This window comes from Bufo gargarizans, chromosome 10, assembly GCF_014858855.1.
Source record: "Bufo gargarizans isolate SCDJY-AF-19 chromosome 10, ASM1485885v1, whole genome shotgun sequence".
Lineage (NCBI taxonomy): Eukaryota > Metazoa > Chordata > Amphibia > Anura > Bufonidae > Bufo > Bufo gargarizans.
Window position 1 is genome coordinate 82791624 of NC_058089.1, and position 18593 is coordinate 82810216.

The window sequence follows — 18593 nt, forward strand, 5'->3', positions numbered from 1 at the left end:
CCCTGCCTTGCACCTATCTAAAGACCTTACATCAAGGGCCCCAGAATCAGGGTGTGCCCAGAGGGAAGAAAGGGTGCCCTCTCCTTCTGCTGCACTAGCCCTAGAGAACAACACTGAGATGACAACCACTATGATATACTGTGTGATGATCGGAGCCACTACCACTCCCATCTTCCACTCTGGCTCCTCATGGGCCACTGCACTAGTAACCAATACAAACTGAGCCACCACTGGTTGGGTATGGCATAGGGATAAGAAAGGCAGCATAGGAGCTCTCCAGTAAAGTTCCTTGCAGACGCTCTTAAATTCAGCTATATTGTGCATACAGTATCTCCTAGGAGCTACTGTATGTGTAGTACCCCAAAGTGGACACTACCATTCCTACAACCTGTTATTGTATTAAATGCCTAACCAATGTATAACACCACCATGCCATCTGTTTACAGGTCTGTTCATTAGGTGCTATGTAACTGTTATGTATTGTATTGTATGTACTGTGCCTGGTTTACCAGGAGGTGGCAGTGTATTTGGCAGAGAGTACCTTTAGATAGAATGGAACTTACCATTCCATTCTCCCCCTTTTGGCAGTAGTGGGCTAGTCCCGCTTTCTACCAAGATAGGGGTTTCAGTAGGCTGTAGTGGAGTTGAGGGTTGGAGCGAGAGATTGAAGCAGCATCGTGTGGTGATGGAGAATTTCCCCCTCACTGCTGCAGGAGCTTTGGGAAAGTATCTCAAAGAGAAGCCCATTTCTGATATACAGTACAAAAGGACTTAGAACCTCTGAAAACGGTGACAAAGCCACCCTACTAAGTAAAATAGGTCACAGGATACCTCATTCTCATACGAAACAGTAACTGAAGCTTGCAGAAACCAGGCTGAAGCCAGAGATTAGTACAGAAGAAGAGGGAAAGCAAAGTATTCAAGTCTACCTGCCAGTTTATCCTTAGCCTGCTGCAGCCAAGTGAAAGATTACATATTGTTTGGATAACACAAGTTTATTGCAAGTTTATTCAAGTAAAAAACGTAGAATTTTACCAAGTCTGGACTCTGCTTACTCCTCCAACTACAATGACTTTGTGGCTATGGAGCCTAACCCTGGGGAGCAAAAGTGTCCAGGTAGGTGCACCATGACACAAACTATGAGGGCCACAACATCACTACTTGGCATTCCTAAACACTGGGACTTAATCGCCCTGGGGTCTGCCCCCACTGCATATGTACCATCAATTTTATGACAATTCTTATTTTAATATCTGCTGACGCAGGGTGCGGCCACACTTCTAGGTTTTTTATGCAGTTTTTTAATCCAAAACCAGAAATGAATAAAAAAAAGAATAGTATCAGCCCTCAATGCTTAATATTCTCCTTTTTTATCTGATTTTCGCTTCAAAAACGACATCAGAACCTGGCAGCACTCTTTGCAGAATTTTACAATAAAATTTGTATTGTGACAAATTAGTTTGTCACAAAGCACATTTCTTTTTAAATAGCGGGTGTTTGTTAATTAAAAAAATAATAATAATCATACTAACCTCATCCATTTGAGCATGAACAGGCCGCATGCTGCCATCTTGCTTAAAGAACCAGCGCAAAATCTTGCGTGGCACAGTGAGATCATGCATCACGGCATACGAGATTTTGCGCAGGAACTTCAAGCAAGATGGCCACGATGATCTCTTTGCACTCAAATGGATGAGGTTAGTATGATATTTTTTTTTTACCTCCATTTCATGGAAAATTGATTAGTTACAAAGCACCAGGAAACTTGGCTTTGCGACGAATCAAATTTTTCCTGAAATTCAGATCAAAGTTCACTCATGAAGTTTGATTCGCTCAAACACTACTTATAGCTTTAGCAAGTAGTTTATTACATTGAAAGCATTTTGAGGTACATGGTCTGTACACACAGAGCAAGCATTCCAAACGTAGTTTCTGACTTTCCTCACTACTTTAAAATAACAAGCTTTGTACGTTCAGAACAGACCTACAGCATTGTTTCTGGGTGATTAAGTAAGAACATGTCATAAACATGTCTATGAGTAAGTCCAGGTCCTCCTGAAATCCCTCACTTGATATACAGTCTTGCAAAGGAAACTGTGTTAAAAAGACCACATATTAATTTCTTTATTAAATTATAACTAGAGTTGAGCGAACACCTGGATGTTCGGGTTCGAGAAGTTCGGCCGAACTTCCCGGAAATGTTCGGGTTCGGGATCCGAACCCGATCCGAACTTCGTCCCGAACCTGAACCCCATTGAAGTCAATGGGGACCCGAACTTTTCGGTACTAAAAAGGCTGTAAAACAGCCCAGGCAGCAACATGTAGGTAAATCCCCTGCAAACAAATGTGGATAGGGAAATGAATTAAAATAAAAATTAAATAAATAAAAATTAACCAAAATCAATTGGAGAGAGGTCCCATAGCAGAGAATCTGGCTTCACGTCACCCACCACTGGAACAGTCCATTCTCAGATATTTAGGCCCCGGCACCCAGGCAGAGGAGAGAGGTCTCGTAACAGAGAATCTGTCTTCATGTCAGCAGAGAATCAGTCTGCATGTCATAGCAGAGAATCAGGCTTCACGTCAGCCACCACTGCAACAGTCCATTGGCATATATTTAGGCCCAGCACCCAGGCAGAGGAGAGAGGTCCCGTAACAGAGGATCTGGCTTCATGTCAGCAGAGAATCAGTCTGCATGTCATAGCAGAGAATCAGGCTTCACGTCAGCCACCACTGCAACAGTCCATTGGCATATATTTAGGCCCAGCACACAGGCAGAGGAGAGAGGTCCCGTAACAGAGGATCTGGCTTCATGTCAGCAGAGAATCAGTCTGCATGTCATAGCAGAGAATCAGGCTTCACGTCAGCCACCACTGCAACAGTCCATTGGCATAAATTTAGGCCCAGCACACAGGCAGAGGAGAGAGGTCCCGTAACAGAGAATCTGTCTTCATGTCAGCAGAGAATCAGTCTGCATGTCATAGCAGAGAATCAGGCTTCACGTCAGCCACCACTGCAACAGTCCATTGTCATAAATTTAGGCCCAGCACCCAGGCAGAGGAGAGAGGTCCCGTAACAGACAATCTGGCTTCATGTCAGCAGAGAATCAGTCTTCATGTCATAGCAGAGAATCAGACTTCACGTCACCCACCACTGTAAGAGTCCATTTTCATAAATTTAGGCCCAGCACCCAGGCAGAGGAGAGAGGTCCCGTAACAGAGAATCTGGCTTCATGTCAGCAGAGAATCAGTCTTCATGTCATAGCAGAGAATCAGGCTTCACGTCACCCACCACTGCAACAGTCCATTGTCAAAAAATTTAGGCCCAGCACCCAGGCAGAGGAGAGAGGTCCCGTAACAGACAATCTGGCTTCATGTACAGCAGAGAATCAGTCTGCATGTCATAGCAGAGAATCAGGCTTCACGTCAGCCACCAATGCAACAGTCCATTGTCAGATATTTAGGCCCAGCACCCAGGCAGAGGAGAGAGGTCCCGTAACAGACAATCTGGCTTCATGTCAGCAGAGAATCAGTCTTCATATCATAGCAGAGAATCAGGCTTCACGTCAGCCACCAATGCAACAGTCCATTGTCAGATATTTAGGCCCAGCACCCAGGCAGAGGAGAGAGGTCCCGTAACAGACAATCTGGCTTCATGTCAGCAGAAAATCAGTCTGCATGTCATAGCAGAGAATCAGGCTTCACGTCAGCCACCAATGCAACAGTCCATTGTCATAAATTTAGGCCAAGCACCCAGGCAGAGGAGAGAGGTCCCGTAACAGACAATCTGGCTTCATGTCAGCAGAGAATCAGTCTTCATATCATAGCAGAGAATCAGGCTTCACGTCAGCCACCAATGCAACAGTCCATTGTCAGATATTTAGGCCCAGCACCCAGGCAGAGGAGAGAGGTCCCGTAACAGACAATCAGGCTTCACGTCAGCCACGAGTGCAACAGTCCATTGGCATATATTTAGGCCCAGCACCCAGGCAGAGGAGAGAGGTCCCTTAACAGAGAATCTGGCTTCATGTCAGCAGAGAATCAGTCTGCATGTCATAGCAGAGAATCAGGCTTCACGTCACCCACCACTGTAAGAGTCCATTTTCATAAATTTAGGCCCAGCACCCAGGCAGAGGAGAGAGGTCCCGTAACAGACAATCTGGCTTCATGTCAACAGAGAATCAGTCTTCATGTCATAGCAGAGAATCAGGCTTCACGTCAGCCACCACTGCAACAGTCCATTGTCATAAATTTAGGCCCAGCACCCAGGCAGAGGAGAGAGGTCCTGTAACAGACAATCTGGCTTCATGTCAGCAGAGAATCAGTCTTCATATCATAGCAGAGAATCAGGCTTCACGTCACCCAACATTGGAACAGTCCATTGGCATATATTTAGGCCCCGGCACCCAGACAGAGGAGAGGTTCATTCAAATTTGGGTAGCCTCGCAATATAATGGTAAAATGAAAATAAAAATAGGATTGAATGAGGAAGTGCCCTGGAGTACAATAATATATGGTTAAGGGGAGGTAGTTAATGTCTAATCTGGACAAGGGACGGACAGGTCCTGTGGGATCCATGCCTGGTTCATTTTTATGAACGTCAGCTTGTCCACATTGGCTGTAGACAGGCGGCTGCGTTTGTCTGTAATGACACCCCCTGCCGTGCTGAATACACGTTCAGACAAAACGCTGGCCGCCGGGCAGGCCAGCACCTCCAAGGCATAAAAGGCTAGCTCTGGCCACGTGGACAATTTAGAGACCCAGTAGTTGAATGGGGCCGAACCATCAGTCAGTACGTGGAGGGGTGTGCACACGTACTGTTCCACCATGTTAGTGAAATGTTGCCTCCTGCTAACACGTTGCGTATCAGGTGGTGGTGCAGTTAGCTGTGGCGTGTTGACAAAACTTTTCCACATCTCTGCCATGCTAACCCTGCCCTCAGAGGAGCTGGCCGTGACACAGCTGCCTTGGCGACCTCTTGCTCCTCCTCTGCCTTGGCCTTCCACTTGTTCCCCTGTGACATTTGGGAATGTTTTCAGTAGCACGTCTACCAACGTGCGCTTGTACTCGGGCATCTTCCTATCACGCTCCAGTGCAGGAAGTAAGGTGGGCACATTGTCTTTGTACCGTGGATCCAGCAGGGTGGCAACCCAGTAGTCCGCACACGTTAAAATGTGGGCAACTCTGCTGTCGTTGCGCAGGCACTGCAGTATGTAGTCGCTCATGTGTGCCAGGCTGCCCAGGGGTAAGGACAAGCTGTCCTCTGTGGGAGGCGTATCGTCATCGTCCTGCCTTTCCCCCCAGCCACGCACCAGTGATGGACCCGAGCTGCGTTGGGTGCCACCCCGCTGTGACCATGCTTCATCCTCATCCTCCTCCACCTCCTCCTCATCCTCGTCCTCCTCGTCCTCCAGTAGTGGGCCCTGGCTGGCCACATTTGTACCTGGCCTCTGCTGTTGCCAAAAACCTCCCTCTGAGTCACTTCGAAGAGACTGGCCTGAAAGTGCTAAAAATTACCCCTCTTCCTCCTCCTCCTCCTGGGCCACCTCCTCTTCCATCATCGCCCTAAGTGTTTTCTCAAGGAGACATAGAAGTGGTATTGTAACGCTGATAACGGCGTCATCGCCACTGGCCATGTTGGTGGAGTACTCGAAACAGCGCAACAGGGCACACAGGTCTCGCATGGAGGCCCAGTCATTGGTGGTGAAGTGGTGCTGTTCTGTAGTGCGACTGACCCGTGCGTGCTGCAGCTGAAACTCCACTATGGCCTGCTGCTGCTCGCACAGTCTGTCCAGCATGTGCAAGGTGGAGTTCCACCTGGTGGGCACGTCGCATATGAGGCGGTGAGCGGGAAGGCCGAAGTTACGCTGTAGCGCAGACAGGCGAGCAGCAGCAGGATGTGAACGCCGGAAGCGCGAACAGACGGCCCGCACTTTATGCAGCAGCTCTGACATGTCGGGGTAGTTGTGAATGAACTTCTGCACCACCAAATTCAGCACATGCGCCAAGCAAGGGATGTGCGTCAAACTGGCTAGTCCCAGAGCTGCAACGAGATTTCGCCCATTATCACACACCACCAGGCCGGGCTTGAGGCTCACCGGCAGCAACCACTCGTCGGTCTGTTGTTCTATAACCTGCCACAACTCCTGTGCGGTGTGGGGCCTGTCCCCCAAACATATGAGTTTCAGAATGGCCTGCTGACGTTTACCCCGGGCTGTGCTGAAGTTGGTGGTGAAGGTGTGTGGCTGACTAGATGAGCAGGTGGAAGAAGAGGAGGAGGAAGTCGAGTAGGAGGAGGTGGCAACAGGAGGCAAAGAATGTTGCCCTGTGATCCTTGGCGGCGGAAGGACGTGCGCCAAACAGCTCTCCGCCTGGGGCCCAGCTGCCACTACATTTACCCAGTGTGCAGTTAGGGAGATATAGCGTCCCTGGCCGTGCTTACTGGTCCACGTATCTGTGGTTAGGTGGACTATGCCACAGATGGCGTTGCGCAGTGCACACTTGATTTTATCGGATACTTGGTTGTGCAGGGAAGGCACGGCTCTCTTGGAGAAGTAGTGCCGGCTGGGAACAACATACTGTGGGACAGCAAGCGACATGAGCTGTTTGAAGCTGTCTGTGTCCACCAGCCTAAATGACAGCATTTCATAGGCCAGTAGTTTAGAAATGCTGGCATTCAGGGCCAGGGATCGAGGGTGGCTAGGTGGGAATTTACGCTTTCTCTCAAATGTTTGTGAGATGGAGAGCTGAACGCTGCCGTGTGACATGGTTGAGATGCTTGGTGACGGAGGTGGTGGTGGTGTTGGTGGTACATCCCCTGTTTGCTGGGCGGCAGGTGCCAACGTTCCTCCAGAGGCGGAGGAAGAGGCCGAGGCGGCGGCAGCAGCAGAAGAGGCCGAGGCGGCAGCAGCAGAAGAGGTAGCAGGGGGAGCCTGAGTGACTTCCTTGTTTTTAAGGTGTTTACTCCACTGCAGTTCATGCTTTGCATGCAGGTGCCTGGTCATGCAGGTTGTGCTCAGGTTCAGAACGTTAATGCCTCGCTTCAGGCTCTGATGGCACAGCGTGCAAACCACTCGGGTCTTGTCGTCAGCACATTGTTTGAAGAAGTGCCATGCCAGGGAACTCCTTGAAGCTGCCTTTGGGGTGCTCGGTCCCAGATGGCGGCGGTCAGTAGCAGGCGGAGTCTCTTGGCGGCGGGTGTTCTGCTTTTGCCCACTGCTCCCTCTTTTGCTACGCTGTTGGCTCGGTCTCACCACTGCCTCTTCCTCCGAACTGTGAAAGTCAGTGTCACAACCTTCATTCCATGTGGGGTCTAGGACCTCATCGTCCCCTGCATCGTCTTCCACCCAGTCTTGATCCCTGACCTCTTGTTCAGTCTGCACACTGCAGAAAGACGCAGCAGTTGGCACCTGTGTTTCGTCATCATCAGAGACATGCTGAGGTGGTATTCCCATGTACTCATCATCAGGAAACATAAGTGGTTGTGCGTCAGTGCATTCTATGTCTTTCACCGCTGGGGAAGGGCTAGGTGGATGCCCTTGGGAAACCCTGCCAGCGGAGTCTTCAAAAAGCATAAGAGACTGCTGCATAACTTGAGGCTGAGACAGTTTCCCTGGTATGCATGGGGGTGATGTGAGAGACTGATGGGGTTGGTTTTCAGGCGCCATCTGTGCGCTTTCTGCAGAAGACTGGGTGGGAGATAATGTGAACGTGCTGGATCCACTGTCGGCCACCCAATTGACTAATGCCTGTACCTGCTCAGGCCTTACCATCCTTAGAACGGCATTGGGCCCCACCATATATCGCTGTAAATTCTGGCGGCTACTGGGACCTGAGGTAGTTGGTACACTAGGACGTGTGGATGTGGCAGAACGGCCACGTCCTCTCCCAGCACCAGAGGGTCCACTAACACCACCACGGCCATGTCCACGTCCGCGTCCCTTACTAGATGTTTTCCTCATTGTTATCGTTCACCACAACAACAAAAATATTATTTGGCCCAATGTATTGTATTCAAATTCAGCTGAATATAAATTTGAGGCCTAGTATTTAGGCGATGGGTGATCGGTATGGATTTACTGACAGAATTAGACTTGGAAATGCACAGTAGCGTGTGTGTGAAGTTATTCTGAATGACCCTATGTGCACCTTGAATATAATATACCCTTTTAGGGATAGATTTCAAATAGCTCTGATATAGCAGAAACCACTAAATTAGGAAATTGCTAAATTGGGAATTGTATTTCAACCCAGAACAAAAAATGTGCTTTGACGGACACTAAATAACTTGCCCAGCCAGAACAGTACAGCGGTAACGACAGATTTAGCGGGATATAAATTTGAGGCCTAGTATTTAGGCGCTGGGTGACCGGTATGGATTTACTGACAGAATTAGACTTGGAAATGCACAGTAGCGTGTGTGTGAAGTTATTCTGAATGACCCTATGTGCACCTTGAATATTATATACCCTTTTAGGGATAGATTTCAAATAGCTCTGATATAGCAGAAACCACTAAATTATGAAATTGCTAAATTGGGAATTGTATTTCAACCCAGAATAAAAAATGTGCTTTGACGGACACTAAATAACTTGCCCAGCCAGAACAGAACAGCGGTAACGACAGATTTAGCGGGATATAAATTTGAGGCCTAGTATTTAGGCGCTGGGTGACCGGTATGGATTTACTGACAGAATTAGACTTGGAAATGCACAGTAGCGTGTGTGTGAAGTTATTCTGAATGACCCTATGTGCACCTTGAATATTATATACCCTTTTAGGGATAGATTTCAAATAGCTCTGATATAGCAGAAACCACTAAATTATGAAATTGCTAAATTGGGAATTGTATTTCAACCCAGAACAAAAAATGTGCTTTGACGGACACTAAATAACTTGCCCAGCCAGAACAGTACAGCGGTAACGACAGATTTAGCGGGATATAAATTTGAGGCCTAGTATTTAGGCGCTGGGTGACCGGTATGGATTTACTGACAGAATTAGACTTGGAAATGCACAGTAGCGTGTGTGTGAAGTTATTCTGAATGACCCTATGTGCACCTTGAATATTATATACCCTTTTAGGGATAGATTTCAAATAGCTCTGATATAGCAGAAACCACTAAATTATGAAATTGCTAAATTGGGAATTGTATTTCAACCCAGAACAAAAAATGTGCTTTGACGGACACTAAATAACTTGCCCAGCCAGAACAGTACAGCGGTAACGACAGATTTAGCGGGATATAAATTTGAGGCCTAGTATTTAGGCGCTGGGTGACCGGTATGGATTTACTGACAGAATTAGACTTGGAAATGCACAGTAGCGTGTGTGTGAAGTTATTCTGAATGACCCTATGTGCACCTTGAATATTATATACCCTTTTAGGGATAGATTTCAAATAGCTCTGATATAGCAGGAACCACTAAATTATGAAATTGCTAAATTGGGAATTGTATTTCAACCCAGAACAAAAAATGTGCTTTGACGGACACTAAATAACTTGCCCAGCCAGAACAGTACAGCGGTAACGACAGATTTAGCGGGATATAAATTTGAGGCCTAGTATTTAGGCGCTGGGTGACCAGTATGGATTTACTGACAGAATTAGACTTGGAAATGCACAGTAGCATGTGTGTGAAGTTATTCTGAATGACCCTATGTGCACCTTGAATATTATATACCCTTTTAGGGATAGATTTCAAATAGCTCTGATACAGCAGAAACCACTAAATTAGGAAATTGCTAAATTGGGAATTGTATTTAAACCCAGAACAAAAAATGTGCTTTGACGGACATTAAATAACTTGCCCAGCAAGAACAGTACAGCGGTAATGACAGATTTAGCGGGATATAAATTTGAGGCCTAGTATTTAGGCGCTGGGTGACCGGTATGGATTTACTGACAGAATTAGACTGGGATATGGCCAAAAAATAACCACACTATTGCTGGTTAAATGCACTTGGTGTGACAGCTTGACCGACCACACTACTGAGGGTTAAATGCACTTGGTGACAGGCGCAGCTTGCCCCTGATGTAGTATATGGCCAAAAAATGAACAGACTATTGCTGGTTAAATGCACTTGGTGTGACAGCTTGACCAACCACACTACTGAGGGTTAAATGCACTTGGTGACGGGCGCAGCTTGCCCCTGATGTAATATATGGCCAAAAAATGAACAGACTATTGCTGGTTAAATGCACTTGGTGTGACAGCTTGACCAACCACACTACTGAGGGTTAAATGCACTTGGTGACGGGCGCAGCTTGCCCCTGATGTAGTATATGGCCAAAAAATGAACAGACTATTGCTGGTTAAATGCACTTGGTGTGACAGCTTGACCAACCACACTACTGAGGGTTAAATGCACTTGGTGACGGGCGCAGCTTGCCCCTGATGTAGTATATGGCCAAAAAATGAACAGACTATTGCTGGTTAAATGCACTTGGTGTGACAGCTTCACCCTGATGTAGGCTTTAGCCAAAAAACAACCACACCATTGAGGGTTAAATGCACTTGGTCGCAGCTTGTGCTGGCGCACCACAAGACACAAAATGGCCGCCGATCACTCCAGAAAAAAGTGACTGACAAACGGTCTGGGCAGCCTAAAAACAGTGAGCAATTGAGTATCAGCAGCTCAATGATCCACAGCTGCAGATCGATCAATTAATCAAGTCCTTTGGAGGAGTTAATCTGCCTAATCTCGCCCTACTGTCGCAGCCGCAACCTCTCCCTACGCTAATCAGAGCAGAGTGACGGGCGGCGCTATGTGACTCCAGCTTAAATAGAGGCTGGGTCACATGGTGCTCTGGCCAATCACAGCCATGCCAATAGTAGGCATGGCTGTGACGGCCTCTTGGGGCAAGTAGTATGACGCTTGTTGATTGGCTGCTTTGCAGCCTTTCAAAAAGCGCCAAGAAAGCGTCACAAAAGCGCCAAGAAAGCGACGAACACCGAACCCGAACCCGGACTTTTACGAAAATGTCCGGGTTCGGGTCCGTGTCACGGACACCCCAAAATTCGGTACGAACCCGAACTATACAGTTCGAGTTCGCTCATCCCTAATTATAACCCTCAAAAAGTGAGTTCTCTGCCTGTTTCTGAAAGCTGCATATTCTACAGTTTTGCAGTTTTCCAGATTTTTTTTTTTTTACAATTAGTTTAGATCGTATACTATATGGAAACACTTTTACTGAATAGCTACAGTGACTTGACACATCCATTTCACACTTTTGAATCCTTTTTATATTATTAACCTCCGTTCTTGACTATATCCTATTGGAAGGCATGACTATAAGCTGTTGTGCTCAAGTCCAAAAGTTATGAATGAGCTTTTAAACTAATTAGAGATGACCTCATGATGACATCACACTTTACAGGATAGGCACATCATCGAAGGTGGAAACAGATGGCAGAGGGTCCCTGTACTAGGACAGGGCCTTCTGTTCTAGATCTTTCTAATACTACACACAAAATCGTAAACCATAAAATTAATTAGCTCAGTCCCTCACATGGATTCTAATAGACAGTATTTGAGCAGAGGACCACCTTGCTCTTTGGCCCCTTTCACACGAGCATGTTTTCCGCGCGGGTGCAATGCGTGACGTAAACGCATAGCACCCGCACTGAATCCTGACCCATTCATTTCAATAGGGCTGTCTACATGAGCGTTGTTTTTCACGCATCAATTCTGCGTTGCGTGAAAATCGCAGCATGTTCTATATTCTGCGTTTTTCACGCAGCCCTGGTCCCATAGAAGTGAATAGGGCTGCGTGAAAAACGCATTGCATCCGCTAGCAAGTGTGAGTCCGATGCGTTTTTCACTGATGGTTGCTAAGAGATGTTGTTTGTAAACCTTCAGTTTTTTATCACGCGCATGAAAAACTCATCAAAACACATTGCCCCCGTGCGGAAAAAACTGAACAACTAAACGCAATCGCAGACAAAACTGACTGAACTTGCTTGCAATATAGTGTGAGTTTCACTGAACGCATCCGGCTCCAATCCGGAACGCCCATGTGAAAGGGGCCTTTGAGTTCATGTGCAGCTACTTAACCCTTAGTGACTAGCCTGTTTTGGGCCTTACTGACCAAGCGTTTTTCTTCCTTTTTTCATCGTCGCGTTCCAAGAGCTATAACTTTTTTATTTTTCCATCTATATAGCTTAATGAGGGCTTGTTTTTTGCAGGACAAGTTGTAGTTTTTTATGGCGCCATTTTAGGGTACACATAACTTTCTGATTAACTTGTATTATCTCTTTCTGGGAGGGAGATGGGAAAAACAGCAATGCTGCCACTGCATTTTTACATTATACATTTTATGGCATTCATTTTTCTGTATAAATAAAATTTTACTACTTTTTTTGCAATAAAACCCCCATTTTTTAAAGAAAAATATGTTTTTGGATTGCCACTTGCCAAGACCTATAACTTTTTTATTTTTCTTTATATGGAGTTGTGTGAGGGGTTAATTTTTGGGGGATGACATGTATCTTTCATTGGTATCATTTTGGAGTAAATGGCACTTTTTGATCGCTTGTTATTACATTTTTTCGGTGGCAACTAAGAATAAATGAGCAATATTGTCTTTTTTCTCTATTTTTTTTTACAGCGTTCACTGTAGGGCATAATTTCCATGATATTTATGTAGTCCGGGTCATTACGGATGCGGCAATACCAAACATATTGGGAATATAATTTTTTTTGCAATTTTTTTATTGAAAAGCATTTTTTCTATGGAAAAAAAGTGTAATTTTTTATGGGATTTTTTTCATTTCCTTTTCATTTCTTTACTGCAATTTTTAATCCCTTTAGGGGACTTGAACATGTATTTATCTGATCTCTTATTCAATAGACTGCTTAGGATAATATTAGCAGTTTATGGGTTTTTTATTGGCTTGAGGCCTGGTATAAGCTGTATTACAACCACCACATATCGATCGGGCTCAGATTGTGATCCCACTTTATTTATCCCTTACATAAAAATGGCATACAGTTTGTATAGAATTTTTGAGGATATTTTTTATGTCAATCTATATTTAAACAAAAAACATAAAATCTTGCAGTTTTTGCACTGGCCACTAAGCCTAATAGTAGGCCCCACTTCTATTTTTGTACAGATGACTTTACTGCTCATGGTCTCATGCACACCGTATGGCTTTTTCAGTATTTTGCGGTCCGCAATAAACGGATCCACAAAAAATACAGATGACGTCCGTGTGCATTCCGTTTTTTGCAGAACAGAATGGCTGGCCTCTGATAGAACAGTACTATCCTTGTCTGTTATGCGGACAATAATAGGACATGTTCTATCTTTGAACAGAACGGTAAAAACGCAAATACGGAAACGGAAGGCATACAGAGTACCTTCTGGTTTTTTTTCGGATCCACGGAAATGAATGGTTCCGCATACGGAAAGCAAAAAATGGAACGTAAACGGAAAAAAATATTGTTTGTGTGCATGAGGCTAATCTGTCACTCTAACCCTGCCTGTAATGACTATATTCTATAGTGCTATATATTCGTTTTTGACCCATGCCTGTATTGAGCGCGCAATATTCGCATATTACGCTATCATTAGCTTGCTGATTTTTACATTAAAAAAAGAATGTCAATTATAACGAATATACGAATTCGTGAATATATGACAAATATTCGAAAAAATATTTGCGAAATATCACAAATTCGAATATGACCCCTGCCGCTCATCATTCATATAGATAAGATAGGATCCACTCTTCACAATAGGTGATTGTCAGAGCTTATCTGTTCTTTCCTTCTACAATGACCTCTGCACAGGTCACAGAGCATGTCTAGAAAACTCTCCCATAGAAATCAATTAGGTCCCCTCCTGATCATTTTGTCTATGGACCATTGAGCTGCTGTAAAGCTATTTTCTTAATGCTTTCTAAATGCTGTTAAGAACAGCTCAGGTAAGATGGCCGCCCCCATAATCATGTTCAGTAAATAGAATTTAAAAAAATCTACAATCAGAAAATAAAAACAGATTAGAAAAAAAGGATAGGTGCTTCTATCTGGTTGTAACTGGCAGATAAAATGTTTAGTGGCAAACTTCCTTTAAGGAGATATTTAAAATCCCAGGAAAAGGAGAATGCAATAAAATAGAATAAGTACTACTCAACAGAATCCCCCCCCCCCCCTGCAGCTCCAGGACCACTACTCCATTGCTCCTGCCGGTCCCTGTTGCTGTCCTGCAGTGATGACATTGCAACCACCCACATGTGACTGCTGCAGCTAATCTGCCCTTTTTCCATCACCTATCGCATTTAGCATACTTAATAATAATAATAGTACCTACTTCCTAATTCCCTATTCTTATAAGTTAAAATTAGATATGAGCAAATTTCTTAACCCCTCGACAACTGCCCACTGACTATATATGTCCTATTTGCACATACAGTCAGGTCCATAAATATTGGGACATCAACACAATTCTAACATTTTTGGCTCTATACACCACCACAATGGATTTGAAATGAAATGAACAAGATGTGCTTTAACTGCAGACTGTCAGCTTTAATTTGAAGGTATTTACATCCCAATCAGGTGAATGGTGTAGGAATTACAACAGTTTGCATCTGTGCCTCCCACTTGTTAAGGAACCAAAAGTAATGGGACAACTGGCTTCTCAGCTGTTCCATGGCCAGGTGTGTGTTATTCCCTCATTATCCCAATTACAATTAGCAGATAAAAGGTCCAGAGTTCATTTCAAGTCTGCTATTTGCATTTGGAATCTGTTGCCGTCAACTCTCAAGATGAGATCCAAAGAGCTGTCACTATCAGTGAAGCAAGCCATTATTAGGCTGAAAAAACTAAACAAACCCATCAGAGAGATAGAAAAACATTAGGTGTGGCCAAAACAACTGTTTGGAACATTCTTAAAAAGAAGGAACGCATCTGTGAGCTCAGCAACACCACGGAAAACAACTGTGGTGGATGACTGAAGAATTCTTTCCCTGGTGAGTAAAACACCCTTCACAACAGTTGGCCAGATCAAGAACACTCTCCAGGAGGTAGATGTATGTGCGTCAAAGTCAACAATCAAGAGAAGACTTCACCAGAGTGAATACAGAGGGTTCACCACAAGATGTAAACTATTGGTGAGCCTCAAAAACAGGAAGGCCAGATTAGAGTTTGCCAAACGACATCTAAAAAAGCCTTCACAGTTCTGGAACAACATCCTATGGACAGATGAGACCAAGATCAACTTGTACCAGAGTGATGGGAAGAGAAGAGTATGGAGAAGGAAAGGAACTGCTCATGATCCTAAGCATACCACCTCATCAGTGAAGCATGGTGGTGGTAGTGTCATGGCGTGGGCATGTATGGCTGCCAATGGAACTGGTTCTCTTGTATTTATTAATGATGTGACTGCTGATGGATTCTGAAGTGTTTTCGGGCAATATTATCTGCTCATATTCAGCCAAATGCTTCAGAACTCTTTGGACGGCGCTTCACAGTGCAAATGGACAATGACCCAAAGCATACTGCAAAAGCAACCAAAGAGTTTTTTAAGGGAAAGAAGTGGAATGTTATGCAATGGCCAAGTCAATCACCTGACCTCAATCACCTGACCAAAAATGTCAGAATTGTGTCGATGTCCCAATATTTATGGACCTGACTGTACCCCGTGCAGACAGCACGTATATAAACGCTACTGAAATCTAGGAGAAGGTTGGGTCCTGGGGGATCCTGAGGAGAAGACTGGAGCAGTTTATTACCTCTCTTGCCTTCTCCTGTGCCGACAAGAGTGCTGCAGGAGCACAGGGAGGGAAAGCAGGAAGAGGCTGAGCCAATTCCTTCATTTGTCCCGACTGTCTCGGGTCAGGAACAGAGCTGCATGGTCTAAGGAGACCCTGACCAGCTCTGGCTGTGTGTAAGGGCTTATTCACACAAACCTGTGCTGCCCGTTGCCATATTGCGGACCGCATTTTCGGATCCGCAATACACGGGCACCATTCCGTGTGTATTCCGCATCACTGATGCGGACGCATTCACTTCAATGGGTCCGCAATTTCGGAGGTGCGGAACGGAAGCACGAACGGAACACTATGGAAGCACTCCGGAGTGCTTTCTGGGGTTCCGTTCTGTGCCTCTGCACCACAAAACAGATAGAACTTGCTCTATCTTTTTGCAGAACTGAGCGATCCCCATGCGGCTGCCCCACGGACGGTGCCCTTGCATTGCAGACCGCAACTTGCGGTCCACAGCACGGGCACAGGCTTCAAACGGTTGTGTGAACAAGCCCTAATGCTGCTGTTTTTCCCTGAAACTGGGGATCCTGTGGATGCCCCAGTTACAGTAGAAATAGTGCAAGTAAAAAGATAACAATAAAAAAAAAAAAGAAGGTCAGTGTCCTCCAGAAGTCTTTTGATTACCTCTTGGGGGACATATTATGTGCCAAAAATAAATTAAGTAAAAAAATTATAAAAAATATAAATAAAAATTGTAAAAAATATAAAAATAATGCTGTCTCTAATGGAAACTGTCACCATAGTCACCCTGTTCACTCAAATCTATACATATTATATATCAAAATGATTCTCATAAAATAGGGAACCCATTGCAATAATTAGTTTTTATGTCAGTTTTAATATTGAAGAAATAAAAAGCTATAATAAAGAAAATATATATATATGGCCCCCATTATGCCATTAGCCCCCTTTATCAGCACCTTATACCTCATTAGCCCCCATTATCCCTCATTAGCCCCATCAACCCTTATGCCTCATTAGCCCCCATTATCAGCCCTTATGCCTCATTAGCCCCCATTATGCCTCTCATTAACCCCCTTTATGCCTCTCATTAGCCTCCATTATACCTCTCATTTGCACCCTATTATGCCTCTCATTAGCCCCCATTATGCCTCTCAACTCCCATTATACCTCTCATTAGCCCCCATTATAACTCTCATTAGCCCCATATGCCTCATTAGCCCCCATTATGCCTCTTATTAGCCCATTATACCTCTCATTTGCCCCCTATTATGCCTCTCATTTGCCCCATTATACCTCTCATTAGCTCCTATATGCCTCATTATAAAATAAAAAAACACTTACTTCTCTGCTCCTGGATGCCACCGCTCCTTGCCGCCCGCGATTTTCTTACTCCTGATGTCGGCTCTGGGCTGTGCGCTCTGAACTTGTGCGCACAGCGTGACGTCACAAAGCACCTCACGCTGTGCGCAGCCCTGCACAGCTGTCAGCCTAGGACCAGGAAGCGGTAAGTACAGAGCGTTCATCGCTTCCTGGTCCTCCGGTACTAATGAGCGCTTCCAAAATAGAAGCGCTTCCTTAGTATTCACTGGCCAGCAGGCTTGATTAGGGTGTGCCCAGGCACACCCGGCACACCCCGTGCGCACGCCTATGAGTGAGACCTCATTTGGAGTATTGTGCTCAGTACTGGAGACCATATCTCCAGAAGGATATTGATACTTTGGAGAGAGTTCAGAGAAGAGCTACTAAACTAGTGCATGGATTGCAGGATAAAACTTACCAGGAAAGATTAAAGGACCTTAACATGTATAGCTTGGAAGAAATATGAGACAGAGGGGATATGATAGAAACTTTTAAATACATAAAGGGAATCAACTCGGTAAAAGAGGAGAGAATATTTAAAAGAAGTAAAACTGCTACAAGAGGACATAGTTTTAAATTAGAGGGGCAAAGGTTTAAAAGTAATATCAGGAAGTATTACTTTACTGAGAGAGTAGTGGATGCATGGAATAGCCTTCCTGCAGAAGTGGTAGCTGCAAATACAGTGAAGGAGATTAAGCATGCATGGGATAGGCATAAGGCCACCCTTCATATAAGATAGGGCCAAGGGCTATTTATAGTATTCCGTATATTGGGCAAACTAGATGGGCCAAATGGTTCTTATCTGCCGACACATTCTATGTTTCCATGTTTCTATGTTTCTATACCTGCTTCAACTAACAACTGATTGAGGCCTGCCATATATCAGCTTCCACAAAATAGTGATAGAGGTTTTCCATATACCTGCGTCCAGAAAATTACTGCTTGAGGGTGATATACCAGCTTCAACTAACAACTGATTGAGGCCTGCCATATATCAGCTTTCAGAAAATAGTGATAGAAGTTTTCCATATACCTGCGTCCACAAAATTACTGCTTGAGGGTGATATACCAGCTTCAACTAACAACTGATTGAGGCCTGCCATATATCAGCTTTCAGAAAATAGTGATAGAGGTTTTCCATATACCTGTGTCCAAAAAATTACTGCTTGAGGGTGATGTGATATACCAGCTTCAACTAGCAACTGATTGAGGCCTGTCATATATCAGCTTCCACAAAATAGTGATAGAGGTTTTCCATATACCTGCGTCCACAAAATTACTGCTTGATGGTGATATACCAGCTTCAACTAACAACTAATTGAGGCCTTCTCTTATTCCTTTTGTAATCTAACATAAATTTGTGACATTTTAAATCTATTACCAAAAAAAAGTGAAGAAAAAATCCAAAAACAGTTGAGCCTGAATGCTGAATCAGTGCAATCAAAAGCATGTTTGAGTTGGGCATATCTAAATCGACTTAAAACAGGGATTTCCGTA